The sequence below is a fragment of the Nomascus leucogenys genome, chromosome 2, assembly GCF_006542625.1.
Source record: "Nomascus leucogenys isolate Asia chromosome 2, Asia_NLE_v1, whole genome shotgun sequence".
Taxonomy (NCBI): Eukaryota; Metazoa; Chordata; class Mammalia; order Primates; family Hylobatidae; genus Nomascus; species Nomascus leucogenys.
This window is the reverse complement of record NC_044382.1, coordinates 57,153,094-57,174,523: the sequence shown is the minus strand read 5'-3', so window position 1 is coordinate 57,174,523 and position 21,430 is coordinate 57,153,094.

The following is a 21,430-nucleotide window of genomic DNA, read 5'->3' as shown; positions in this document are numbered from 1 at the left end:
TACATATGGAAGTAAAGGTTGTGTTTTAAAAAAAATAGGATACTCACAAATATGCAATATTAAACTTTAGTATTTCACCTTCTTATAAGGAGTCTGCTTACATTAAGATGGAGTACAGAAGAAAAGATAGGTTACAAGGTACGCTGATGAGCTATGTGAAACATTAGTCAGATATTGGGCAACAGGTAGCACAGAATGATGTTGGCTGGGGAAAGATAACGAAAAGAAAAATGAGACCTAAAATAACATGAATTTACTGAACAGAGAGTTTTCAGGCTTTAGCACAGGGTAGTCAAACCAAACAGAGCCCAACAGTTTTGTTGAGTAAAAAAGACAGAGCTTGGACTCTGAAGAGGCCATGTCAGCTAGAAATTGAGGAGCAAACACAAGAGAAACTTCTCAGAGAGCTCCAGAGACTGCAGTGTCGTCTCCTTGAATTCTACCCTAAGCATTTTTCTGCATATGCATGGGAAGTACCTAAGACTTGAGAAAGAAACATCAGAAACTGATAAACAAAACAATCTGCAAAGTTTACACAGGTTTAGTAAACTTGATGCTTCTACTAGTCCAAGTAGAAAGATCCCTTAATGCAGGGAGCAATGGGTATAATCTTCAGAAAAGCCAGGCTTTTGAGACCAGCCTGGTCCAACATGGTGAAACCCTGTCTCTACTAAAAACACAAATATTAGCCGGGCGTGGTGGCAGGCGCCTGTAATCCCAGCTACTTGGGAGGCTGAGGCAGGAGAATCGCTTGAGCTCAGGAGTTGGAGGTTGCGGTGAGCTGAGATCGCGTAACTGCAATCCAGCCTGTGTGACAGAGCAAGACTCCGTCTCAAAATGGGTGCAGGAAATCAACATGGCACATGGATACATATGTAACAAACCTGCACATTGTGCACATGTACCCTAAAACCCTAAAATATAATAAAAAAAAAGAAAGAAAAGAAAAGCATCAATAGTAAAGACGTGTTATCTCACCTGTACTACACTAACAAAATTAGAAGACAGACTTAAAAAATGTAAACTGAATCCAAATAATATAAACACACCAAGGAACAAACACCAGCAATATTTAAAGAAATACGGCAAAATCCAGAAAACAAATGTAAGCAGCAGGAAAACACAACTCATAACAAGGAAACGTAATAGTCAATAGAAACAGACCAAATATGATAGAGATAAGTAAACCTGCAGACCAGCATATTAAAAAATGAATATTTATGTTAAACATTATGAATATTTTCTATATGTTCAAACAGATAGATGAAAACATGGACGGCAATCCAAATAGAGCTCCTAAAAATAGAAAATATATTATTTGAAATGAAAACCACATAGTATGAGATTACCAGCAGAGTAGATACTGTAGAACAAAAGTGTAGAGGACTTAAAGGACAGATAACAATAGGAACTATTCAAATGAATGAATGAGAAAAAAAAGTGAGCATGGTTTTAGTGAGTGGCAGGAAAACATCAAGTGGATGGACATATATGTAAATAGAATTCTAAGAAAAGAGAAAATGAGGCAGAAAATATATTTGAAGATAAAGTGACCAAATTTTCTATTTTTCCAAATTTGTTAAGAATTAATCCCCATACCCAAGATACTTAGTAAAACCTTGAGCAGAAGAGACATGAAGAAAACCACAAGAAAATATATCAGAGTCAATTTCTATAACATCCCAAGACAACAACAAAACATTAATAAAGAATAGTCTTGAGGCGGGTGCAGTGGCTCATGTCTGTAATCCCAGCACTTTGAGAGGCTGAGGCAGGTGGATTGCCTGAGCCCAGAAGTTCTAGGTCAGCCTGGGCAACGTGGAAAAACTCTATCCTCTACAAAAAACACAAAAATTAACCGGGTGTGGTGGCACATGTCTGTAGTCTCAGCTATTAGGGAGGCTGACGTGGGAGGATTGCTTGAGTCTGAGAGGTTGAGGCTGCAGTGAGCTGTGATCTGGCCACTGCACTCCAGCCTGGGTGACAGAGTGAGATCCTGTCTCAAAAAAAATAAATAAATAGAAGATAAATTAAAGAAATAAAGAATAACCTTAAAAGCATACAGTAGCAAAAATAAATATCACTTACATAGGAAGAAATAAAGAACAGCAGATTTGCCACTAAAAACCATGCAAGCCAGTATGCAATGGAGTGACATTTTTAAAATAGTAAAATAAGATATTTTTATCTAAAAAAATTCTGTAAAAAATAATCAGGAAATATATATTCTTCAGAATATAAATGCTGAAAAAATTTATGATCATAAGACCAATATTATTTTAAAAACACTAATGGAAGTCCTATTTTAAAGAAAGAAGAAAAAATATACTATATGGAAATTTAAATATATCATGATTAAAAAAGTGCCCAGAATAAAAAGTAGATAGACTAAAGATTGTCCTCAGCAGAGAAATTGAGATAAATTTTGTGAGGTGTTTATGTAGCAGCAAACGTCTTGAATGATATGAAAAAGGGTTTAAACTGTGAATACCATGATCATGGAATCCTGTAATCAACCTTTTGGGTAAAATATATAAGTATTTTTTTCCCATGGACATATTTCAATTCACATGTAACTTAAGTATTTCTGAGTGCATATTATCTTACTTACAGTAAATCTCAGTCTTTGCAAAGAAGAATTTTATATTGGGACATAGATAAACATACATATCCACCTTTCCTGTTCTTTCTTCTAATTTCTGTTGCACACTCAAAAAGAATATATTCCACTCAGCTTGTATAGAAGAGAGGATAAATAGAATTACAGGACAAAATACAAGTGAAGAAAACACTGACAATATAACTAACAGTTAAGAAATGGAGGGAAGGGCTAAGTGAGAGGAATTCTAAGTTGCTATGGTTTGAATGTGTCCCCCCCAAGTTCATGTGTTGGAAACAACACATTTGTAAAATAAAAAGGAATTAAAAGAAGAAGAAAAAAATTTCGAAATCATTCCAGGCATGGTACTATTTTGATATGCACTCAAGAATCCAGCATTTTAGGCATGTTTATATAATTGTGAACATTTGATACGCAACATTTTATTTTCTGGCTTCTCTTTAAAATTATTTCATAGATTTTGAAGTTAATTTGTATAATGTATACATATTATGAAGTATTGGATTATATTACATTCAATTAATACTTCATCATTTGATTAGCTAATTCTTTTTATTTTACAAATTTGTTCTCCTGTTTATTTACTTTTCTCTTAAGAGTGAATATAAATGATTTAAACATAAATATATGAGTACAAATACGAGAAGTGTGTACATCTTCAGTAAATATCTACTCATCATTCATTTTACAGGTTAGATTTTTATCTCCTTGGAAGGCAGAGAACAGACCAAGAGGTATGAGGAATAACACTGGTCAATTTTTATGGAAGGGAGAAGAAATACATTGTAATAAGCTCCTTTACCTCTTAAGAAGCCTTAGCTATGCTCCTCTTGTGACTTTTTTTTAGCAGAGATTTAAGTAGATCCAGTCCAATCTTTAGAAGCCCAGCAAGATATTCTCCTTTTTTACCGGTATTCTGGGATGTTCTCTTCAAATACCTGAACTATAGACTCATCATGAGTCACTATTAGAATTGAGTCCTTTTCCTTTCTTCTACTTCATTTCTTTCTTAGGGATCTAGGTAACTGCACCAAAATGGATCTTCACTGCTTGTTGACAGACCAACTGAATGCTTTCCACATCTGTGAGATCTGGAATATTCTTCTTTCCACTGTGCTTCTTCCTATCCATATCCAGTCCCACCTTATTGAAGACACCACTTCCGATCATTGCTGAACTCTATCCTGACCTTCTCTTGGATAATCTATTCTGCCGCAACGTAAGGTATCTGCCCAAAATTGACATTTAATGGGGTTGATGGGAAAAACAAGAAAAAGTCAGAAGGCTTTGCAATGAATTAATCAGAGATCTGCAACAATGATATTTAAAGTAAAGTACTCATGAGAAGGTCAGAGAGAGAGAGAGAGAGAGAGAGAAACCTTTACATCAAAAGAACAGATTCTTATATTATCTAACAGGATCTTATTCAACAGATTCTTGTAACATCATAAAAACTAACAGATTAACCAGTGTGATAATTTTCAACAGATCTGTGGTAGATACATTAGTTGATCATAATCAGTTTTTGTGTGTCACATTTAACTTGATGTTTATGATATACTTTTCTCTTAATTAGAACAGATAATTAAACATGCTATTTTTGTTTTCATTCTCTTGAATTTCCTTATTTATTTATTTATTTATTTTTGCCTAATGAAGAATCAAGGAGAAATTTCAGAGCCCAAATTTCACCTCCAAGATGCTAAGGAGAATGTTATGCATGTCAATGGCTTTGATTAAGACGGTTGCTGATAAATTAACCTTCCTGATCAAAACCTGCTGATCTATCACAAGCTTTTTTTTTCTATTGAAGAAAAAAACTGTCTCACAAGAAAATGGACTTTCCCAAGGTCACACAAGCAAGTTCAGTTCTTATTTTTTTCTCCTAGCTTTTTGAAGTCTCTTTACTCCCCCCTTCATGCCACATTATTGGGATCTAATTCAGAACATTCTCTGTAATGACGGGCATTTCAAACCCATGGCAATTCCCTCTGCGCCTTTCTTTCTATACAATTATTAAATGATTATATCTTCATTTCTTTCAAGGAGCAAAATCATTGCTTTCTTCCAGGGTCTTTTCATTTATTCTTGATGTGTCTTTTGTAGCTTCCATTAGCTTTTCCAGATGCTGCAAACATGAGAAAAATTTGCAAATAGTTCACATTAATGACGAGCCATGGGTGCTTTTCAGCTACTTTTAAGAATAATATCCTTTAGTGTGATTTTCAGCTACTTTTAAGAGTAATATTCTTTGTAAACAGAGACTTCAACTTCCAATCGTGAGCAATTGGAAGTTGCAAAATCCATAAGTGAATATTACAATGTATTTTTCAAGAATCACATCAAAAAAATTCTCAACATCTGATTAACCTAAGTATTTAATTAGTTTTGAAAATATGATAGAGAAAAATAGTTAACACATGGAATTTTCTGACAGATAATCTATTAACTACAGAAATTTTTATTGATGCCCCTATAGCTATGGATGATGAACCATTTACCAAATCTAAAGTCTATATGACTTCACAGGAGCAGATGGCAAACAGTGTCTCGGTTGAGATAATTTCTGCTTCCCTAACAAAATTTATTTTATTAAAAAAGATAATTATTTAGGATTCTGCTGCAGCATTTTAAGATTTTAAACAAGATTAAGAAATATGCTTATTTTAGACTGTGAATATGGCTTGCTATTTCGGGCACACTGTATTATTTTAATTATATTTCAGTACCAAATATAAAATAATATAGTTTAGATAAGGAAAACCAAGGTGATTTTCAGAAATTAGCATCTTGTCTCTTACTAGTTGCTAAGCAAGTTAGTTGACCCGCCTGATCTTCTATTTATTTATTTTTACACGCATAGGAATTAAAAATGTATATAATGATAATATTTTTGATTTAAATATTTTTATTTAAAACTGATATTCCTAATTGTTTTAAATAGTTAATTTTGTATATTTAGAAAATTATTTGTGGTAACAAATGTAAAAAATACTTATTTTTTATACTTCAATACACTATGAGTGAAAATATATTCAGATTCTGTGTACTTCGAATTCAATTACAGTTTGTTTTTTAATCATTTAAATCACTAAGTATGATTTGACATTACGATAGAAATAGAAAATATAAAACCAGAGTTTAAAAACATTTTAAAAATAGAAAATAAAAAATAGATTCAAAAAAATCTTCAAAGTGATGGTCTGCTTATTTTTTCTTTCTTTTTCAACTTTTACTGTAGATTCTAGAGGTACATGTGCAGGAGAATATAATGAAAATGTTGCTATATATTTTTCTTCTATGTACAGAAAATAACACAGTTTTGATATAAGTGGAAAGATAGGACAGAAAATACAAATGGTTTCTGTGAGTGCATTTATGGAACGTACTTAAATGTGTGAAATAAGTTGTGTCCACAGTTCAGATCAATGGCTTAATGAGAGTTGTTGTTTCAATAGGTTCCTGCTAAGAATGGCCTCTTTTAGGAATTGATTTTTAACCTCCACTTATATAGGACTTGAGTGGTCAAATTAAGTGGTCAAAGTTCATTCTCTGCATTTGTGGGAAGGTTAGTTATGACTGTTGGTAGGAATTCTTTCTATAGGGAGTGTGACTATGAGAAAAATAATGGGAGGCCAATGAGATTCCCTGTAGAGAATGACACATGGAGGAGTCTGCCTTGATATTCCTTAGCGCAAAAAAAGGAATAAGATTAAGTGGTATTGCTGCATCTTTACTATGCCCTGCATACTGTGCTTGACACATTACAAGCACACATCATTTTATTTTTCAAACCACCCGTGGTGTAATTAAACAATAATATACACATTAATAATAAGCAGTTTGTAGGCACTTTTGTCCAGGCACTATTATCAGAAATAATGCTTCAATACTGACAGTATCTCTATGTGATCATCTAATTTAGAGACAAAGAAAAGACACAGTGTTAAGAAGCTTTACCAAAGAGACAGAGCTCGTAAGTGTGGAACCAGGGTTTGAACTCAATAAATTTACTTACAGAATATGTGCTCATAACCACAAGCTATAATGCCTCTTCTTTAGGCACTATTATCTCCTTTTTAGATTAGTGGAACTAAAGTTTATAAAAGTTAGGTAGTATGCCCAATGTCACACAACTCATAAGGAGGGAGAGTTGGAATTTGAACTCAAAACTGTCAGCCATTAAGCCTATTTCCTTTTCCCAACATAACTTTGCCTTGTGAATATTGAAAAAGAGTTTCAGTAGCAAGCATTATAAGGATGTGCTGAAGGAGAAAGTCATTTGGAGGAAATCCTCTGAATTTATTTATTTATTCATTTATTTATTTATAAGTAAGGCTGTTATTATTTTATCTAACCATGTCCTGCTTTTCAAAGCTTATGACTCTTTACAACCTCAGATACCATCTGCTGACTGCTAACTTATCATCCACATCCCATCAAGCCAGGTCTCCTCATCTCTGACACTTCCCGCCATAGAAAGATCTTCTGCCTTTCATTTTGAGACCCAACTTTTTGTGTATGTCCTTGTAAACCCATCAGCTATTATTTAAACCCCTCCCTACTTATGTAAGACTTACTATTTACCTAAAACTATTATTTAACATGTTAACTAAACATTTATGTATTGAGTTTTCCTATCTTTGTGCCATAGGTTTATGTCTTTTCTTCCTAATTTATTCAGCTATAAGTACAATTCTCACACTCTTTATCTACCTTAGAGTGAAAGATATTGAAAGTATGCTAGCTGGTAGAATAAGGGTTGACTTCATTTTTAACATGGTTCTAGTGCTTGATCGTCACTCCGCTTTCTTGGAGATAATCAATGCTGATGGTACTCAGAGACAGTCTCCTCATGTTCAGTCATCAGCGTTCCTGGACAAAGTCATCTTCAAATCATTTTCAGAAGAAGGCTTATTTTCCTTGTAGCTGACTTTGTTGAAATATATTTATTATGATCCGAATGTCTGCATTCTTTCCAAATTCCTATAGTGAAACCTAATCACCGATGCAATAGTATTGAGAAGTGGTACCTTTAAGGAAGTAATTAGGTCACGAGGGTAGGCCATGTGAATGGGATTAGTGGCCTTGTAAAAGAAGCTTGAGGGAGCTTGTTTGCCCCTTTAATAATACATGGACACATAGAAACCGCCATCTATGAGGAATAAGCCCTCACCAACCCTGGATTTACTGACATCTTGACCTTGGACCTTCCAGCCTCCAAAAGTGTGGGCAATAAATTTCTGTTGTTTGTAAATTACTCAGTTTAAGATAATTTGTTATAGCAGTCCAAACTGACTAAGACAAGAATCAAGGGGAAATCCGAACTGACTTATGCACACACAAACACACATAATAGACATACCCTAAAGTAATTCATTTAAAAATACATAAAGAACTTGTATTTTTTATCATGAACCTAACCAGCTAAAAAGTATCTGCCTTCATTTTTTCAAAAATTTTAAAAAATTATGATAAATATCAAGGCATCAGGACCAGTTTATAGTCTGAAGTCAGCATCATGTACCTTACATGACCTTTAACTTTTCCATATAGTAAATTGTATATAGTTGATGAGTCATTGATCATGTTTACAGTAAGCTATATGTGTGATCGTTTTAGCAATGGTCAAAATTCAGCATGTTCACACACACACCTACACATCAATCCACCCGCCCACTCTGACATGCACACATTTCACCTATTTTTCAGTTGAGGCTATCAGGAACAAAAATAGATGCTTCTCTGTTCTCCAGATACTCATTTTGACCATTGATTTTCCCAAGATTACGCATGAGGATTGAGAACATGAAACCAAACACTTAATTGAGCTTTCTTTGGTTCACATCAGTTCTTTCGACGTTTTTAATAGGATTGCATTAATGGAATTTTATATAGTTGGAACTGTTCAATACTTTTCTACAAAGACAAGGTGCTTCTGCCTGAAAAGGTGATTATTGTAATTGTGCTATCTATTCTTCTATAGAATAATGCCATTATTCCATTTAGGTGGAGTTGACATATGTCAGGAAGCATCAATCAGCTTCTACATAACAATCCTAAAGAAAAATTAGTATAGTCAATGAAATACTTCAGAGACATCCAGAAACATACCCATTGTGGAAATTATGGTTTTCATAATATGTTGATATTATATTATTTGTAAGTGTAACGTGTGTGTGTGTGTGTGTGTGTGTGTGTGTAAAGATAGAGGAGATTGGCTGGGTGCGGTGGCTCACGCCTGTAATCCCAGCACTTTGGAAAGCTGAGGCAGGCGGATCAACTGAGGTCAGGAGTTCGGGACTAGCCTGACCAACATGGAGAAACCCTGTCTCTACTAAAAAAAATACAAAATTAGCCAGGTGTGGTGGTGCATGACTGTAATCCCAACTACTTCAGAGGCTGAGGCAGGAGAATCACTTGAAACCAGGGGGCGGAGGTTGCAGTTAGCCGAGACTGCGTCATTGCACTCCAGCCTGGGCAACAAGAGCAAAACTCTGCATCAAAAAAAAAAAAAAAAAAAGATGAAGGAGATTAGAGGGCTGGTCAAGTCCTTAACTAATATGCACACTAGTAAAGAAATGATGAAGAAAATTAATTATATGTTTCTTTGGACAGTCCTATTCTTGGCTCTCAAAGGTAAAGCACATTGGGGAAATGGAGTCAGTTTAATAAATATGCCTTGGCTAGATCTTTCAGAAGAAACTAACAAAGAATGTATCTGGAGAGAAAGACCAAAGCATGTAATTTCTATAACCACAGGAGATCTTTTCATTAGCCTCCTCTTTGGTTCTTAATAGTTTCCCAGATGCATCTGGGGACTGCTATAATGATTATCTCTGTACAATTGCTCTCTCTATTGATACATAGAACTTCAATCTGACTGAGTGAAGAGAAAACATTCTATCTAATCTGCATTATGTTATCACAAAGTCATTGCTGAGATAATGTTATGTTAAAATAAAATTGTATTCCAACCCCTTTTTAAGTATTCAAGTTCAGACATTTCAAATGCCACTGAAACCCTATTAATTAACCCCAAGCAACTCTTGCTTACCTGTAAGGATTGGTAAATGCTTAGGAAGAGCCAGCTACTATTGGCACTAATGAAGTATGAAATAGACTAATTTTATCGTGTTTCTTTGCCTATTTTTTTCTACCACAGAGGAGCAGACATACAGAAATTGTGTCTCTCAGATACACAAAAATTAGGTAATCTTCTCTAGTATTTTTCCTTTTCAAATCTCTTGTAACAAAATACAACCAGAAGCAGCAGCACCACTACCACCATCGCTATCACCATCATCATCATCATCCTACACTTCTGGAGACTTGCCTCATTTAATGGTGTTTCTTTCCATTATATTCTCTACATTGGTGTTGACTTGCGTTTTTCTCCTAAAATACATCAAGAGTTTCTCTATATTCTAAAGATGAAAGCCAAACTATCCCATCGCGCGCAAAGCACCAGATAGTCAGACTCTTCCATATTTTTCAGGCGACAGGTGCAGTTTGATCGCTGTCTTACTCTGCTTCAATCATACTTTTCTGTTTTTCCCATTTGTACACCTGTTCCATGCTGTCTTTCTCAGGGGGCCTTCTCACACACTGTTCTTCTCTTTCTGAAAAAAATCATAACTAAACTTTTAACCTAAATAGATTCTCTTAATTTTATTTAGACCTTATCTTACTTCTCACTTTCTCAGGGGTTAGTCCAAGCTGCACCATTTTGTAAGGCCCCCGCCATTTCACAGACCCTGGTCAGAGTGAAACATTCCACAGGGGTTCGGGCTGTGAGAAACATCTTTCCTAACAACCTGATCACAGCCACAGGAACATCCTTTTTTATTTTTATTTTTATTTGGTTTGGGACGGAGTTTCTCTCTTGTCACCCAGGCTGGAGTACAATGGCGCGATCTTGGCTCATTGCAACCTCCGCCTCCCGGGTTCAAGCAACTCTCCTGCCTTAGTCTCCCAAGTAGCTGGGATTACAGGTGCCTGCTACCATGCCCGGCTAATTTTTGTATTTTTAGTAAACATGGGATTTCACCATGTTGGCCAGGCTGGTCTCGAACTCCTGACCTCAGATAATCCACCTGCCTCTGCCTTCCTAAGTGCTGGGATTACAGGCGTGAGCCACAGCACCCGGCCAGGAACATCCTTATCATACCCTGCTGGGCAAAGCCCCAGCTAAAGGAACATCCCGTCATATCCTGCTGGACACAGGTCCACGGAACATCCTATCACATCCCACTGGAAAAAGGGCCAAACCACCTGATCATAGGAATATCTTATCAATATCCTCCCAGGCAGCAAGCCATACCATTCAGACCCCTTCCACCCAGGCCTATAAATTACTCCAGCCTGTAAGCAGCAGTGGGCTCTGGCATTAAGCTGGTCCCCCACCTCTGCAGGTTTTTGCAATAAGCCTGTGTTGCCATAGAGCCACCAACTCTCTCTTTCTCATACATTTTTTAATCCTTGCCTTCCCCTCTAACATCAGGAATAGTTACCCTTCTTAATATCATTAATATTTGTTGCAGGTCAGCAAACTGACCACTCTTTTATTATTATTGGTTATAACTAGAATTAATTTTATGTTTTATATGTTATTCCCACTACTAGATTGTCACCTTATTATATGCTCTTATGTAATCATATCACTAAATATCAATTATTTCATTAGAAATTTTATGTATTACTTGATACTTTGATTAGTTTGTATCTCTATGTATAAACCCAAGAATACATGGGTAGTTATGCATGCAAAGTTCAGTATTTGGAATGTAATACACTCAAAACAAATAATAAAATACTGTAGAGCATTATTGTGTGCCAGGAAATGGCTAAGGTGGTACACAGTTTATTTAATCTCTGAAACAAACTAGTGGCTTTTTAGGTTTCACTGCCTCATTTTACAGTTGGTTGATAAAACGACATGCCCGAAATCCAGGAGTAAAGAATATAACTAAAATTCTTTTCCATGTCCACTATTCTAGGAAATATGCAAGTCATCACAATCTCCTCTGGCTTTCTCCAATTGACCCTTCCTGTCCAATCTTCCACCCAACCAAATATTCTCCTCACGTTAATTCAGTCGTATCACACTCTTTCTTAAAACTTTCCAAACCCATCTTTCTTACATTAGATCCCCAAATCCTTAGAATTCTTTTTCAAATAATGTCAGAATAGATTGTAGAAAACTATTCATCTTGCAGATACACACACACACACACACACACACACACACACACACACACTTCTTTTAAGACACTGGATAATGAAAGAAAGAAGGAAAAGATTGGAGGTTTGTCAAACTTTGAAAACAAGAAAATGCACTGTCTGATAATTCCACTTACATGCTTCTTGCCTGCGTCTAGTCCAGATTGTTCCGGATGCCTTGAACTCAAGCAGAAAAATCACAGCATTCCTGGATTTCAGACTTACAGATAAAGTTTGGAGTTGCCAGATAAACTGGAAAATAAGTGGGAATAGCTATATTATTAAATAATAATTTAACAATTAAACAATAACTTCATCTTTAAAAACTTTATTAAGTCTGAATCCACAGATGTGGGAGTCAAAAATCTGAAAATAAACACTGCTCAAATCCTTGCATAGCACCTGAATTGTGCCTGTGCTAGAGGGAAAAAGACAACAAAGCAGACAAAAGATTAGAAGAAATAAAGGCACTACATTTCTCAAATTTGGTAAAAAAGAACCCCATAAACTTAAAAATCAAAAGAGCACAGGAAACACTAAACAGGATAAATGTAAGAAGAATACATTTAGACATATTATAGCCAAAATGATGAAAAGCAAGACAAAGATACATTTTAGAAATAATTAACATATTTTTAATCAATTAATAAATAGTGTAGGAACAACTGGACATCAATGGACAAAAACTAAACTTTAAAACCTTACACATTATACATAAGTGAATCCAAAATGAATCATGAATTTATTTTCTATTTTATTTTTATTTATTTATATTTCTGCGACAGGGTCTCACTTTGTCACTCAGGCTGGAGTGCTGTGGCACAATTTCAGCTCACAGCAGCCTCTACCTCCTGGGCTCAAGCAATTCTCCCACCCCAGCACCCAAGTAGCTGGGACCACAGGCGTGTGCCACCGCGCCCATCTAATTTTTTTGTATCTTTTGTAGAGACAGGGTTTTGCCATGTTGCCCAGGCTGGTCTCAAACTCCTAGCTGGTCAAGCAATCTCCTGCCTCAGCCTCCCAAAGTCCTAGGATTATAAGTGTGAGCCTCAGCCCCTGGCCTGGATCATGAATTTAAACCTAAAACATAACATTAGAGAGCAATTAGAAAGGACCATAGGAGGCAAATATTCATGATCTTGGCCTAGGCTAAGCCTTTTAAAACATGACGCGAAAACAGTGATTCACCCCCAACACAACAGGATTAATTGAACTTAGTAAAATTCACCTTTGCTATGTGAAAGCTCCCGTTAAGATGATAAAGTAACAAGCAGCTGACTGGAAGAAAGTATCTGTAAACCATGCTTCCAACAAAAGACTTGTTTCCAGAATACATAAAGAACCCTTTACACTCAACAGTAAGAACCCAAACAAACAAAACCTTTTGAAAAATGGGCCAGTGATTTGCTAGACAGTTCACCAAATATGAAAATGGCAAGCAATCACGTGAAATTACGCTCAACAATTTTTACCCATTAGGAAAATGTAAATTAAAACCACAATGAGATATCACTACAAATGCCAAAATAAAAGTAAAATATTGTAAACACCAAATGGTGGTGAAGATACAGACATACCATGTTTCTCATACATTGCTGGGAAAAATGTAAAATGGACTCTACCATTTTACAGTTTTACATGCACTCTACCATTTTACATTTTTCCCAGCAATGTATGAGAACGTGGCATCTCTGTATCCTCACCACCATTGATAGATAGATACAAACATCCATCAAGTTTGCATTATCTTAAAAAGCTAAACAAACATTTACTTTACAAGACAGTAATTTCACTTTTGGTATGTACCCTAGGGAAATTAAGATTTAAGTTCACACAAATAGCCAGGCAGGACTGTACATAGAAGGTTTATTTTAATAGACAAAATGGGAAACAACCCAAATGTCTTTCAACAGGTGAATGTTTAAACAAACTCTGGTAAATTTATCCAAGAATAAATATATTAATTACATGCAACAATTTGGATGGATCTTAAGGGCATGATGATGAGTAGGAAAAGTCAACCCCAAAAGGTTACATGCTATATACATTCTTGTATATAATATTTTTTACTATGACAAATTTATAGAAATGGGAAGATTTCTATAATTATAATAAATTATAAGATTTCTATAATTAGATAAGACACATGTATTAGTTTCTCAAGCAGTAACAAATTACCACAAATTTGGTAGCTTAAAATGACAAAAACTTATTTTCTTACAGCTTTGGAGGCTAGAAGTTGGAAATCAAGATGTTTCTGCTGAAATCCAGGTGTTGGCAGGCCACATTCCCTCCGGAGGCTCAAGGGAAGAATCTCTTTCTTGCCTCTTTCAATTTCAAGTAGCTGCTTGTATTTCTTGTTTGTGGACACATCACTCCAGTCTTTAAGGCCAGCATCTTTAAACCTCTCTCTGCTCCATCTTGACATTGCATTGGGTGTCAAAGCTCCCTCTGTCTCCCTCTTATAAAGATGCTTGTGATTCCATTTAGCGTTCACATGAATGATCAAAGATAACTTCTTCCTCTCAAATTCCTTAACTTAACCATACCTGTAAAGACTCTAATATTCAGAATTTACAGAGATTAGGACATAGAGTTTTTTCGGAGGGTCATTTGTTAACCTATCACAACAACAACAAAAATAAAGTGCATGAAAAAACTCGTGAAATCTGAAAAGATGAGTTTGTATTATGTCAACCAATTTCCTGTTTTTTGACAATGCAATATAATTATGTAAGATGTTATACAACATTTTGGAAATCTGGGTGGTAAGTATGCAGAGCATTTCTATACTAACCTTTGGAACTTCTGTGAGTCTGCAATTATTTCAAAACAAAAAGTTACAAAAATAGATAGAATAAACACATATTACGTACAGAAGAAACATGATCAGAATAATAGCTGATACAGGTCAGTGGAGTCCAAGAGATGATGGAATTACATCTTCTAAGAGTAAAAAAAAAAAAAAAAAGAAAAGCATAAACTCAATAGTCTATGTATGACTAAAATATACTTCAAGAGCTAAAGCAAAATAATATTTTCAGAGCAACAAAAACTGAGATTATTTATTACCAACAAACCTGAGTCATGTAACAGGTAAAAGAGGAAGGACACAAGAGGGAAACTGAGATTTATGGGAAGAAAAAAATAGCATCAGAAATGTTAAATATGTAGATAAACTTTAAATATTACAATATTATATGTTTCTATGTATTTTGTTACCTTAATCACTTAAATGATATAGTATTTTTAAAGCAATTTTATACTATTGGACTCTGAGGTTTATAATGTGGTTAGGTATAAAAATATGACAACAAAAGCCTAAATTATGGACAGAAGAACATAAGTAGAATTACACAAAAATTACATAAGGCTCTTACATTTGATATGAAGTAAGATATTTTTCAAAAGTTATAAAGGATACATATTGCAATCTCCAGAACTACTATAAAAATAACTAAACGAAGCAGAATTAAAGGGCAAATAGAGGAATTAAAAGAAAAAAACATGAGAAACACACAAATAAACCAACTATGATAATAATCCATTTAAGTAGAGATCTTTAGATTGGATAAGAAAGAAATCAAGCCTCAGCTATGAAACAAGATGCCATCCAGATGATACGTATTTTATATATAAGCTTGAGAGCAGCAACATGGAAGGAGCTGGAGGCTATTATCCTAAGCAAATTAATGCAGGAACAGAAAACCAAATACTGCATGTTCTCACTTATACATAGGAACTAAGAACTGAGAACACATGGACATAAATATGGGAACAACAGACACTGTGGACTACTAGATGGTGTAGGTGGGTGGATTGAAAAAAACTATTCACTACTGTCATGCCATATTTCCATGTGACAAATCTGCACCTGTATTCCCTGTTGAAATAAAAGAGGCCTGGCATGGTGGCTCACATCTGTAATCCCAGCACTTTGGGAAGCTGAGACAGGTGGGTCACCTAAGGTCAGGAGTTCAAGACCAGCCTGGCCAACATGGTGAAACCTTGTCTCTACTAAAAATACAAAAAATTAGCCAGGCATGATGGCGGGTGCCTGTAATCCCAGCTACCTGGGAGGCTGAGTCAGGAGAATCACTTGAGCCCAGGAGGTGGAGGTTGCAGTGAGCTGGAGAGTGCACCATTACACTCCAGCCTGGGTAACAAGAGAGAAACTCTGTCTCAAAAACAAAAAAAAAAAAGAAAAAGTTGAAATAAAAGTAAAAGAATGAAGGAGATATATATATATATATTATATATATATATTTTATATATATATATATATATATATCCCATTGCTATATATATAGCTTATTGCAAACAAAAAGCATTAGACACACACAAACGTGACACCTATATTAATTCAGGGAAAGTGGATTTCAAGACAATGCACATACCGTGAGATAATGAGAAACATTTTTTTAATGATGAAATTGAAGATTTCATCCTTAAATTTGCCAGGAAAACCAAATACTCGTGAAAGTGTAGATGCAGAATAACCAAACAACACATGAAGGGAAAGCTAACAGGACTAAACGTTTCAATAGATAAGTCCATAGTCAAACATGGAGATGTAAACATTCCTTTCTCCATAACTGGTGGAACAAATTATCTTAGTGTCTGCTGTTACAACAAATTACCTGAGACTGGGTGATTTATAAAGAACAGACATTTATTTTCTCACAGTTCTAGTGGCTAGGAAGTCCAAGGTCAAGATTCTAGCAGGTTCCATACCTCATAAGGGCTGCACTTCATGTCCAAGATGATGACTCTTGCTATGAGCTCACATGGTGGAAGAGATGGAAAGGCGAAATACCCTAGCTAGTTCTCTCCAGCCCTTTGATAAAGCACTAACCTCATCCATAATGGGGGAGCCTCCTGACCTAATCACTTTTTAAAGGCCCTGCCTCTTATTATTGTTGCACTGGGGATTAAGTTTCAAAATGAATTTGGAGGAGACACAAATATTCAAACTGTAGCACAATTAGAGAAAAAAAATCAGTAAAGATAAACAATGTCAACCATGTTTACCTACTCAATATTTCACTGAAACAATACAACATGTACATTTTTTAAAATGCAGTGTAATAACCAAATTGTCCTTATGTTGGGCTATATAATAAGTCTCAGCAAATCCTGAGATATTACAATTATAGGAATATGCTGTCTGATCAAAACTGAATTTGACTAGAAATCTATAATAACAGATTTTTGCAAAGGGCACATTTCTAAATAAATCATGGGTCAAAGAAGAAATAATGAGAAATTAGGAAATATCTTGGGTAGAATGGTAATGAAACTAGGATATGTTATGATTTGTGTAGCTAAATAGTGATTAGAGGGAAATTTAGAGCTTCAAATGCTCACAGTAAAAAAAGGAGAAATGTTTAAAATCAATGATCTAATTTTCTACTTTATGAAGCTAAAAATAAATGAGCAAATTAAATCTGAAGTAAGTAGAAGGAAGGAAATACCTGGTAAGAACAGAAATAAATAGCCAATAAAAAATAGAGAAAACAAAAAATAACAACAAAGAAACATATTCTCATAACATTACAAATTCAATCTTCCTGATACCCACCCATGGTCTAAGTTTTACCATTTATATTCTCAAAGGACCAGTGATTTCTTCTTGTATAATGCTGAAGATATCTGAAAACGCCTCTTCTCATGCCCCTAACCTGACAAGTTTCCAACTCTAGTAACAGAAATGCAATTAGAACAGTAACATCAGAAACGTTAGTGCAAGATCTGGGTATTTATTTTTCCTCCTTTTGGAAAACTGTATTCTAAAGGTCATTACACTCTTACCACCTTTTCCCAGTTGTTCTCCACTTGCTATTAGGCTCTTGGGTAGTGTCAAAATGGTCACATGTACTTTTACATATGCAGGTAAACTTGAGATTAATAATTACTTAAATAGCACATACTATTACATTCATTTACCATTTTAATAACCAGTTATCAACACAGTTGTATTAGGATTGAAAGTAAAACTACAAATTGAGCTACAAGAATATTAAAGATGAAGCATTTTTAAAAGTGCCTGACTTTGGTTCAACCTCACTGTTAATATATTTCATACAAATTATGTCTGGGCCACAGCTAAACTACTTGACAAAGGTTTTGCTATGATTTGAATATTTGCTCCCTTTAAAACTCATGTTGAGATTTTGGCTGGGCATGATGGCTCATGCCTGTAATCCCCGCACTTTGGTAGGCCGAGGCTGGAGGATCACCTGAGGTCAGTAGTTTGAGACCAGCCTCATCAACATGGTGAAACCCTGTTTCTACTAAAAATTCAAGAAATAGCCATGCGTGATGGTACATGCCTGTAGTCCCAGCTGCTCAGGAGGTTGATGCAGGAAAATCGCTTGAACCCTGGGGGAAAAAGTTGCAATGAGCCAAGACCAAGACCGTGCCATTGCACCCCAGCCTGGGTGACAAAGTGAGACACTGTCTCAAAACTAACAAACAAAAAGACTCATGTTGAAATTTAACCTCCAATGTGGCAGCCTCAAGACTTACAGCCTGTGAGAGAGGATTGGATCATGAAGGCTCTCATGACTGAATTAATTTATTCTTGGATTATTGGATTAATGGGTGACTGGATTAATGGAGTGAGGGAGCCAATGGCTTTATAAGAAGAGGAAGAGAGACTTGAGCTGGCAAATAGGCTTGCCCATCTCCCTCACCATGTGATACCTTGTGCCCTGTGGGGAATCCTCACCAGCAAGAAGTCTCTCAGCAGATGTGACCTCTCAACTTGGACTTCTCAGCCTTTACAACTGTAAGAAATAAATTTATTTTCTTTATGAATAATCCAGTTCTAGGTACTCTGTGATAAGCAACAGAAAACAGACTATCAGAAAATGGGCACTGAGCACTGGGTTGTTGCTCTTGAATACCTGAAAAGGGCAAGCAGCTGGGTAATAGGCAGAAACTGGAAGAATCTGGAGGAGCAGGCTAGAAAAAAAAACCTAGAGTCTGATGAGGGCTTCCGATGCAAGAAGACTAGGGAAGGTTGGGAACTCCTTAGCAAGTGGTTTAGTGGTCTAGACCAGAATGCTGATATAAATATGAACAGTAAAGGTTATTCTGACAAGGTTTCAGATGGAACTGGAGGACAAGGTGCTAGAAACTGGGGTAAAGGTCTTCCTTATTATAAATTCGCAAAGAAGTGGGCTGAATGAACTGTGCTTACGTTTGAGGGCTTTGTGGAAGGCCAAACTGAGAGTGATGAATGCGGTTATTTGACGAAGAAATTTCCAAGCAAAATACAGAAGAAGCTTCATGGTTTCTTTTTACCACTTATGAGATTTGGAAACAAAGGAACAATTTAAAGACAGAATTTACAATTAAAAGGGAAGCAGAGCAGAAAGATTTGGAAAACTTTCAGCCTGACCATGTGAAAAGCAAAGTGTATTTGAGAGAGGAAGCCAAAGGTGTAGCCCAGCGACGTTTTGCCAAAGAGATTAGTATGGAAAGAAGGGGATCATCAAGAGAATGGGAAAAAAAAATAAAGTCGTTTCAGAGCTCTTCAAGGCATCCCCTACCATCACAGGTCCAGAGGCCTAGGAGGGCAGATGGATTTAGGGGATAGACCTGGGGCCACCTCCACAGGCTCCCAGGACCCCTCAGGTCTCTCCTCCCTGAATTTCAGTGTGGTGCTCCTGGGCCACTTCAGCTGTGGCTAATGTGTCCCCAGGTGTGGCTTCACTTGTCATTTAGAGAGGTACAAGCTGTAAGCCTTGAAGACTTCCATGTGATACTAATTTGCAGGCTTACAGAAAGCAAGAGCTGTGGAGGACTGACAGCTTCCACCCAGATTTCAAGGGATGTTGTCAAAAGCCTGAGGGATCCAGGCAGATACTTGTCACTGGGGTAGAGCTGTCACAGAGAGCCTTCACTACAGCAGTGCTGAGCCGAAATATGGATTTGAAGCTGCAACAGAGTCCCCAGCTGGGACTGCCACAAAGCTACCAACAACTGGGAGAGCTGGGGTTTCTGAGCCCAGCAAAACCGTAGGAGTAGGGCTGTCAGAGGCACTGGAGGCACAATTCCCCCCACTGATGTAGAGAGGATACTTTGTAACATTGAATCAAAGAAGATTATTCTGACATCTTAAAATCCAGCATCTACTCTCTTGAAATTTGGACTTTTGAGTTGGTGTTGGAAGGAGTTATGACTTTGCGGCTATGGGGATAGAATGAATGTATTTATATGTGAGAAAGACATGAGTTTCAGGGGGAAGTGGGGGTGAAATGTCATTGTATCAATATTTGTCCCGTGTAAAACTCATGTTGAAATTTAACCTCTAATTGGGCAGTATTCAGAGGTGAGGCTTTTAACAGAAGATTAGATAATAAGGATTCTGCACTCATTGATGGATTAAGGGATTAGTGGGTTAGTAGATCAATGTGTTATTATGGGAGAGGTACTGGTGACTTTATAAGAAGAGAGAGATCTAGGCTTGTATGCTAGCATGATCAGCTCCCTTCTGTGTGACACCTCATGTCCCTCGGAACACTGCAGAACATCCAACCAGCAAGAAGGCCCTGACTCATTGTGATTCCTCGATTCTGAACTTTTCAGTCTCCACAACAGTAAGAAATAAACTCCTTTTCTTTATAAATTACTCAGTTTTAGGTATTCTGTTATAAACAACAGAAAATGGACAGGTTTCAAACACTTGGGTAGACTGAAGACTGCTCATAGAACTGGAGGTTGGTCTGAAAGTACAGAGTCAGTGGTATGATAAGCCCAAGGCAATGGCAAAAATTAGGTGCTTACAGTGGTTGTGAGACATTGCTGAGAAGTTGTGGGTCCGTGGATGTGTGTACCAGCAGAGGCCATCTGGAAATCATGAAAACAAACTTGAAAGACCTAAAGTCTGGAAAAGATAAAATTAGATGTAGGAAAAACTGGATCTTAAGAGAGCATTGGCAATGGGAAGACCAATAAGTAGAGATAGTTGAGATATATGAGATGAAGCTTTTGAAGAGGTAATGTCCAAAATATTGAATACTACAGGCATGGGGCAGGACTGGCCATACTATGTAGGATAATCCTTGGGTAATCTTATATCATGTATGGCTCATCCACTACAACTTACTACTAACAAAAGCATAATGAGTTATTGGTGAATGCATAAGTTCAGGTCATAAAACAAGTAAAGTATAATAGTTTATTCTCAGTAAAGCCTAAATGTTTTCTTTAAATTTTATTGGTGAAATACATCATGTATGATGGTGTTTTCAAAAACACTGTATGATTTAGATTCAGCTCTTAAACAGTGTATAGTTTGATGTATCATAGAATCTAATAAAAATGCTAAACCAGGCCGTTAAATATTTATGCGCCGTTTGTATATTGCGTTGGGAAGGGACTTTAATTAGTTTGTTGCACAAGAGAGAATCTGCATTTCCATAAGGGGAAGAAATGTTAAGATGAATGTCCTAGCCAGAACTTCCCACGTAGAATGTTTTCAGGTCCAATCTGGAAACTATTCAAATAGTATTATAGAAATAAGAACAAGATGAAGTAAGGGCAGAAAATATAAAATGAAGATTAGTCAATCAATGAGAA